Genomic DNA, 9040 nt, shown 5'->3' on the forward strand with positions numbered 1-9040 from the left:
TGTGTGTCTGTGTTTAACAGTTGTCTCATACCTTCCGTGTGTGTCTGTGGTTAACGATTGTTTCTTAACTTCCATGTGTGTCTGTGATTAAGAATTGTTTCTTACCTTTCATGTGTGTCTGTGATTAACAATTGTCTCATACCTTCTATGTTTGTCTGTGTTTAAGAATTGTCTCTTACCGTCCATGTGTGTCTGTGTATAACACTTGTCTATTACCTTCCATGTGTGTCTGCGATTAACAATTGTTTCTTACCTTCCATGTGTGCCTGTGTAACAATTGTCTCTTACCTTCTATGTGTGTCTGTGTTTAACAATTGTCTCTTGACTTCCATGTGTGTATGTGATTAACGATTGTTTCTTACCTTCCATGTGTGTCTGTGTTTAACAATTGTCTCTTACCTTCCGTGTGTGTCTGTGATTAACAATTGTTTCTTACCTTTCATGTGTGTCTGTGTTTAACAATTGTCTCTTACTTTCCATGTGTGCCTGTTCTTATCTTCCATGTTTGTCTGTGTTTATCAATTGTCTCTTACCTTCCACGTGTGTCTTACCTTCCATGTGTGACTGTGATCAGCAGTTGTTTCTTAACCTCCATGTGTGTCTGTGTATAAGAGTTGTCTATTACCTTCCATTTGTGTCTGTGTATCACAAATTAACAGCATTAGACTATTACACTTGGTATTAATAACAAATGTATTGCTTACCACTATCAAAGTTGCGTGTAGTCTATTTACACTACAGGTACTCTGGCGAGAAGAATAACGTTCGAACAGTTTCTGACACAGATTTTTTACATCCAAAGTTCGAAAGTGCTTGTTCTTAAAGCCATCCAAAACCTGAAAAAGTAACAGTATACTTTCATACATTCATGTTTGTATTGTAACTTCCAAGTAGTCTAGATGAGATAGCAAAAAACTGAATAAGTTGTCTATACTTTGATCTATGGTTTCCAAATGTATAAGAATTGTCATAGTGTACCGGTTTACGTACGAGTTCAGAACTTCAGAAAAACAGTTTGGTATTCCTATTGAAAAATGTAACTGTTTATACCTGCTGAAAGTGTTTTGTAAGTGGTAATTCAGTTATGTCTGCAAAATTCTACCTTCCCACTCTAAAACTAACATGATAACCGCAAACAAACAATTTTTATGGCCTGATATTTAAATATGTTTGTATATGGGCTTATGCTCAACTGTTCTCAGTGCTGGATAGTAAATAGAGGTGTCAGGTCAAAAGAGTGTCTCATATTTATTTTGGTATTCAATTACATTTGTAACATAATTTAAAAAAAACAAAACTTGTGTGTGTGTGGGTGGGGGGGGGGGGGGGGGGGGGGAGGTCAGGTCAGAGTGGGGAATCAGGTCAGACAAATCTAGTTCAGTTCACATAAGGTTTTTAACATTTAAATGTATTTTAAGAAAAAAAAAAACAAAACCACACACACACAATCATACAATAGTTTTTTTTTTTAAAAAAAGGTCAACAAAATAATGTTGAAATTAACATACCATGCTCTTAAACTTGCTTCTGAACTCTGTAAACTGCTGGTATGCATATTTAAGCATTACACGAAGCGCATGTGCATCATTGTTATAACCTTCGTTGCTTAAGCATTTAAGTATCTCCTCCTGTAATATAAGAATGATAATTATTTACTTGAATTACTGTCAGCATAATACCTATCAATTCCTTTAAATGCGCAAAAGTGTACTGGATATATCTTTTTTATAATCAGGTTCTGATTAAACAGATTTAGTGACACTGATTTTCCTTATCAAGAAATTAAGCTAAGCAGACCTAAAGATAAGCTTTTGGAGAATTTTTAAAACAATTCTTATCTTTGAAAAGTAATTCCCAAATATGTCTTTTTTTTGTTAGTAATAATTATTAAATTGGTACATGTGAATAAAACGTAATTAACTTTTAAAAAATACATTATAACGAAAGGACATTGGGCAATTTCCATATTAATCTGCCAAATTCTTGTCTAGTATCTTTTCAGACAGTCCATCAACATTATATTTACAAGTGAGAAAATATGTTTATCACAAATAAATGTTGATATACATACAAGCCTATGAAATTTCTCGTTACTAAGTACATAATGGAAAAAAGTTAAATTAAAAACAAATGTTCTGTACGATATAATGCAGATTCAACAAAGTGACCTTGAAGGTCATGTGATTCAAATTGACCTAGGTAACACTGAGATAAAAATTCTGACCAAGTTTGATTATCGTAAGATCAGACCAAATTTTTTACCTATGAAGTGACAGATTTTTAAATAATTTGATTTTGTGACCTAGTTTTGGTGGTAATGTGACAAATTTTCCAACTCAATTTAGACATCATTGAGTTAAATATTCTGACAAACCTTGATGAAAATCTGACCAAAACTAAGACCTCTAGAGTGATGACAACCTTTTCAACAATTTGACCTAATTTTAAGGTCACTTGACCGAACTTCAAACTGGACTTTGATATCACTGAGATAAAAATTCTGAGCAAGTTTGATGAAGATCGGACCAAAATTATGACCTCTATCTAGAGTGATGACAAGCTGTTTCAATTATTTGACCTGGTGACCTTAAGCTTGTTTTGGAGGTAATTCACCTAGATATCATTTTATTCGAACTTGACCTAGATATCATTCTGATTAACATTCTTGCCAAGTTTGATGAAGATCACGCCAAAATTGTGATCTCAAGATTGTATACAAACTTTTTTCAATAATCAGACGTAGTGACCTAGTTTTTGAGGTCATATGTCGCAGCTCTAATCTAGCCGGCCTAAACATCATTGAGACAAACATTATGAGCAATTTTAGTCAAGACTGGACCAAAATTACAATATCTAGAGTGTATTTAAGGTAGACTGTGACCTGTACAGTGTTTAACACACATATACACAAGTCAATTACTAGAGGCCAGTCGCATAAAAATCATACCTTTAAATTTGCACCCCCCTCCTCTAGCCAAGGTCTCAAGCTGCACTTTACCTTTAGGAAGATTTGATACCTCAGCTGAAATAAAACAGCATTTCATACAGTCGTCCAAAAGTCCCGACACATTATAACAGAAGGCTGCAAGTGGGCAAAATGACTCTAGGCTGCAATTTGAGCCGCCTAAATATATCTTTGAAAATACTCTTTATCCTTATTGAAAAACATCAGGTACATGACCACTGAGAAATCTAAAGCAGCCTGCTTAGAAAAATCTAAATATTGACAACCCAATATTTGAATAACATTCTAAAGATTGATTAAATGAAGCTAAAAATATAATAATATGAAAAATCTAAGAGAACTTTTATTGTTGTTGATCACAAAGGCTCTCATATCCTTTTCACTATGTGGCAGGTGAGCTAACAATTGTATACAACGGATAAGAAGCTATGTGAAGTTAAGACTTAGATAAGTCATAATCTTAAATGACTTCTTCAGGTATATGTATAGCAAGATTTCCAAAAAGGTCTGAATCATTGAATACGTTATGTAGGAAAAAGCTATACAGTGAAATGGGAATTTCACTTTTATGATAAGTTTTATCACCAGGATGTGTACCTTACAGGCTGCTGCTTCAAAATGGAAGGCCCTCTTCCCTCTACTTCTCTGATTTTGGTCTTTCATCTCTTCCACAAGTGCACGTAGCTCTCTAATTTCTTTCACTATAAGATCGAATGTTAATATTGCACAGCTGGACTTAAACTTTTAAAGCAGATAGGTCTATATCTTTCGGGTAGTTCGTAAAATTTTAAAACATGACAGAACACAAAGAAACTGTTGGAAATGTAATTATAAATTTTCAGTGATTAAAATTAGCACATGATGAGCCAAAACTTCTTATCCACAAGGACAAACTTATATATTGTCAATAATTTCTTTATTTATGGACACATTTTAAGGAAACATTGCGATGATACCATTTTTATATGCATAAATAAGCCAGTGTGGAGATTTTTGAATTATCGGAAAAATCAAGTGCATGTGCGTGTTACTGAAGATGCATGTGGTATAATGCATTTTGTGAAATAACCGAAAATATATTTCAAATAGACCTAAATGTGGTGCACACACATGGTACCTTATGACCTACTTCCCTTTGAATAGAGCCATTTCCTCTCATAAGAGGATGATTATGACCTATTAATCAGAAAGTGAATTTTAATCACATACTAAAAATTTCCCATTCGATAATATGAGACTAATTTTTAAAATTAACTCAAATTTATTCCTTACTAATCATGGGCAAGTCAACAGTCTCTCCAGCACCTGACCCTTCCCCACCTTCTGCAGCAAATAAATCTTGAGACTGCTGGCTGTAATCCTGAAATAATGACCAAAAAAAACTTAATCGATCAAATTGTCTTACAAGTAGCCAGAGACATAGATAAGAGACATAAACAACTTTCAGTCATTCACTATGAAATGTCATCCATGACTATTGATTTTTCAAAAATTGTTGATTTTGTAGCAAATAAAACTTTTAAGCCAAAAGCATTACATATAGAAAATATTCATTTTCTGAAAGCTTAAAGTATAAACTATGGTTGTTGAGATTTTCACATCTCAACTTTGATTGTATAATATTTGTAAAGGCCAGTTTGATGCTACTTACTTACTCCACTTCCTTAAATTATGATTATAACTTGGTAGCAATTTGTTTTTGACAAATTGCATTCATGTGGTTTAAAATCAGAATTTAATGAAAAACATCCATTAGCAATTTTATGTGAGCTCTGTAACCCTTAAACCCTATGAAGGATTTTGAAGAAACTTGACACAAATGTTGGACACATCTCAAAATTGGGGTTACCATAGAAATAACAATGCCACCAAACTGTCATAGTCAGCACAACATTTTCTTTGAGAGTATCGAAAGCTGAAATCTTAATGTTAACAACCCTACTATAATTAGTTGCCTAAAATATTGCATTTGGAAATGGCAGCAGATTTTCAGGTCACTGAAACAGGTCAGTCACTGAAACAGGTCCTCCTACGATAAAAGCATTCATAATTAATCTGTTTTATTTCGAAATGAAAACTAAGATTTACACAACATAATTTATAATATAAAATTTTATTTACAGATAGGTATTAATATTTTAAGTAAATAACAAGCAAAATTATATTAAATCATTACTTATTCATCTAGAAATTGATAACCGGACGACTAGAAAATCCCCCGAGGATTTGCTAGCCGTCCGGTAACCGGACAACTAGAACGCAGGCTAGGCGTCCGGTTACCGGACGACTAGACACTTCCAAACAGGAAACAGCCTGTCACACATGTTTAACGTTTTAAGTTGCGTTTTCTCTCTATGTCTCTGAAGTAGCCTAGATGATCTAAGTCTCTAATACCTGTGCTAGGTTTTGGGTAGGTTTTATTTTAAGTCGGCAAAACAAATAACAATAATTACCACCTGTCTAGACCATTTTCCTTATTTAAACCTCGCATAAGTTTAAGACTGCATAACTTCAATCCCGGGGTCGTGAGTTTGTGCCCCTGTGGGGTCACGACCATGCCTTCTCATAAGAAACCAATACTACCAGTATTGGTTTTTTCCATGAAGCGGACTGTAGGGTGATTCAAATAAGTTTTAAGCTTTCATCACTGTGACAATAGAGCTAAAATAAATTAGTATAAATGGGAAACTTACTTTTGTTTCATCCAATCAGTGTCAAGCTTGACATGACAGGCAGATTCTGCTAGATTGTACTGCACCATGATAGATCTACTTCATACTATAATTGCAAGAGACTGAGAGTTGGTGGTAGTTTTCCGTTAGGTTATGGAACCTCCACTAGCTCATATCAGAACAGCCGCTAATGACGCTATCCGGATTCTTGATCAAAAGTGAATGAAGACATTCCTGGTTTGTCTCGCAGTGAGCACAGGCAATCGGCGTGTGACTTTGACCCCTTATGAATGATGGTCCCCCACCCTGTTCTCTACAACCCAGATCCCCAACATAATAACAGAAAAACACAATTCCAAAAAAAAAAAAAAAAAAAAAAAAAATGCTATATATAAAAAAAATAAAGGTATGGTACTTTACGGCCAAACATTAAGGAAAAAATGGAATGGCCTCAGTAACGATCTCACTGCGTACACAATTTTCGGCCGATTTTTGAAAATCTGGTCTTAATCAACGCATAAAGCATAAATCTTAACGGTAAACATGCACATTGGTCTCAAGGCTGCATCATTTAGAGCTGGTACCCTACTTCTACGTTATCTACCGTACGTAAGCCTGTAATCAACTTCCCGCAAAAGTGTCAACATGGCTTCGTTCAACATGATCTCGTTAAACGCAGAACAAAAAAGAGCGTTAGAATTCGTTCCTGGGGGTCACAATCTAGTACTGTTGGGTCCGGCAGGCACCGGTAAATCCTTCTTGGTGAATAGAGTTGTAGAAATATGTTCTACCATGGGGAAACAATGTGCAGTTACTGCCACAACAGGGATTGCATGTTCTGTGTATCCTGCCCAACTCAAGCCAATGACCATACATCGTTGGTCAGGGATAGGTGATGGTCGTTATGACTCATCTGAAATGAAAAGAATTGTGAAAAATAACGTCCGTTATAAAGACGTGATGGACAGAATTTCCAACACAGACGTTCTGATCATTGATGAATGCTCAATGTTTAGTAAAAGACTACTTGAAACTTTGCATGAAGTATGTTCTTTAAAAAATCCACAAATTTATTTTGGTAGGATCCAAGTAATACTTGTTGGTGACTTCGTGCAACTTCCACGTGTGCCTTGTGCTCGATACAACGAGGATGGTTCATATTGCTTTGAAAGTGATATTTACAGAGCAGCTTTCCCTCACCATATTATTCTTAAAGATGTTATTAGACAGAAAGACAAATTAATGGTTGAGGCTATCCGTGAAATATCTTTAGGTGAAGTTTCAAACGACACTATCTCTTTAATCAAGCAATTAACACGCCCGTTAAATGGAGAAAGCATAAAACTTTTTGCAACTAATGACTTGGTTGATGATTATAATCGAGACCAAATACTGGATTTTCCTGGACATCTTGTTGAATTTAAATCAAGTGACACAGGAGATAAAAAGTACCTCAATGACATGCTGGCTGCAAAAAAATTGTTTAAAAATTGGAATTCCAGTTGTGTTAATTAAGAATTTATCCGATGTGTTAGTGAATGGACTTATAGGAGAAGTTTATGATATCTGTGATGACGGGAAGATTCTGGTGGAGTTCCCAAAAATGAATGAGAAAATTTATGTTGACAGGGTCAAAGGGCTTGGTTCACTAATGTACGTAAATGGCACCGAATTTAGCCATATTATACATTACTTATTCTACATTGAAGGTAATAAATTGTTTTTCAATAATTTAATTTTGAAGGTAAATAGCTAAAAACCAATCTGTAACACTGAAACATATGTATGTAGAAAGAAAATGGTAAAAACTCATTTTGAAGGAAGTAAAGACATGGCATATATAATTTTATTATATATAGTCTAAAAATTATCGGACAAGTAATCACAAATCTATTTATTCTCAACTACAATGCATTCATACTTTAAATGATGCTAAATATACTTTAAGAATATCTGTCAATAATTCAAGAAGTGAGCTATATATTTTTGCTTGCTATAAAACAAAGTTGTTGTAAGTTAAGATGGTGCACCAAATTAGCTGTGTTTTAAATCATTCTTGTATTTAACAATCCTCAAACATCAAGATTTTATAATGAAATTGTTTCTTCATTTTTTTCTAGTTTTTGATCCCCGGAAGAACAAAGTTGTTGCTACCCGAGAGCAGTTGCCCATAAAGCCAGCATATGCTTTGACAATACATAAAAGTCAAGGAATGACCCTTGAAAGGTAAGTTAACTTTCAGGTTTTTTTCTGATGTACAAGTATTATTTTTCAGATTCTCATTTGATAACTTGATAGATGTTTAGCTTCCAAAATTGTTTTGGTCAACCTTATGTACAGCTCGGAAAAAATGTTTATTTTATCTTCAAGTTTATTACTACGGTACATTTTGTACTAGCTGTTATATCTTTACATGCATTTACCTTAATAGTTACTAATTTAAGTATCAGATCAGATAACCAAGTGAAAGAAGTAATGAATGACAAAATCATTATGAGATGTATAGTTATTGCTTAGGTGTTTAAAATTACTTTACCTGTCAATTTTCTTCTTTTGTTGGGGTAATTCTTGACAGAAAAGTTGTATGGCATAGCAGCGTCACGTCCTTTACCAGCATTTGCCTTTCTTGATACAAGGTTTTGCCCCAAGATGAAACTATTTAGGGCTCTTTTATACTGTAACACATTTGGATTGGTGTTTGCACCATTGTAGGTGGACCTTTGCTGATTAAACATATTCTCTACTACATCTGAGTTTATTAAAGCTGGCGCCACAAATATTTCTTTTGTGGACTCAATCACCATTTTATTTAGTTCAATAAATCCAGTAATACATGACTGTATGTCTTCATGATACTGATATGACATTAGACTGGATGCTTTTTCTTTTTGTGAAAGATTACTACTGGCATTAATGTCATCTTGCCAGGTCTTGAACCAAGTACCTATTTCTGATAATTCCTGAATCCTTGAGTCTTCAATGTGTGAAATAGGCCTCATGTCCTTAAATATGTCTATCAGTTTTGAAGTTTGTTTCAAAACCTCAATGACTCCATTCAGAATTTCACCGTTTGATCCCAGGGATAACTGATAATTTATCATGGTGTTTAACATTTCTGAATTTAGAATATCTTCTGCTAAGTGGTTACGCATTTTTGAATGACATGTTAAATAAATATGTTCTTTTGTAAGTTTCCTGTGAAGTTGTAGGCAGTTGTTTTTGTCCCAGTTGAAGCAATCAACAAACATTTTCCACTGAATAGTATATGAAGATGGTAGAGTCAAAAGTCTTGTTTGTTTTTTAGATTTACCTTCAGTGCCACTACTAAAAATATTATTCCGTATCTTCTTTATCACATGGGAAATATCCATGATAAAGACAACATCATTAAAGTTACATGGAC

General features: G+C 34.1%; 1 long non-coding RNA gene across 1 annotated transcript; it reads right to left on the minus strand.

The window, feature by feature from the left end:
- Positions 1 to 2698: 2698 nt before the first annotated feature.
- On the minus strand, positions 2699 to 4327 carry LOC123558681 (uncharacterized). The gene is made up of 3 exons (XR_008367270.1): positions 4238 to 4327; positions 3563 to 3666; positions 2699 to 3022 (listed from the first exon to the last, which is right to left on the minus strand). It is a non-coding gene; the product is annotated as an uncharacterized LOC123558681 (long non-coding RNA).
- Between the last annotated feature and the right edge of the window lie 4713 nt (positions 4328 to 9040).

The sequence above is a fragment of the Mercenaria mercenaria genome, chromosome 15 (assembly GCF_021730395.1).
Source record: "Mercenaria mercenaria strain notata chromosome 15, MADL_Memer_1, whole genome shotgun sequence".
Classification (NCBI taxonomy): domain Eukaryota; kingdom Metazoa; phylum Mollusca; class Bivalvia; order Venerida; family Veneridae; genus Mercenaria; species Mercenaria mercenaria.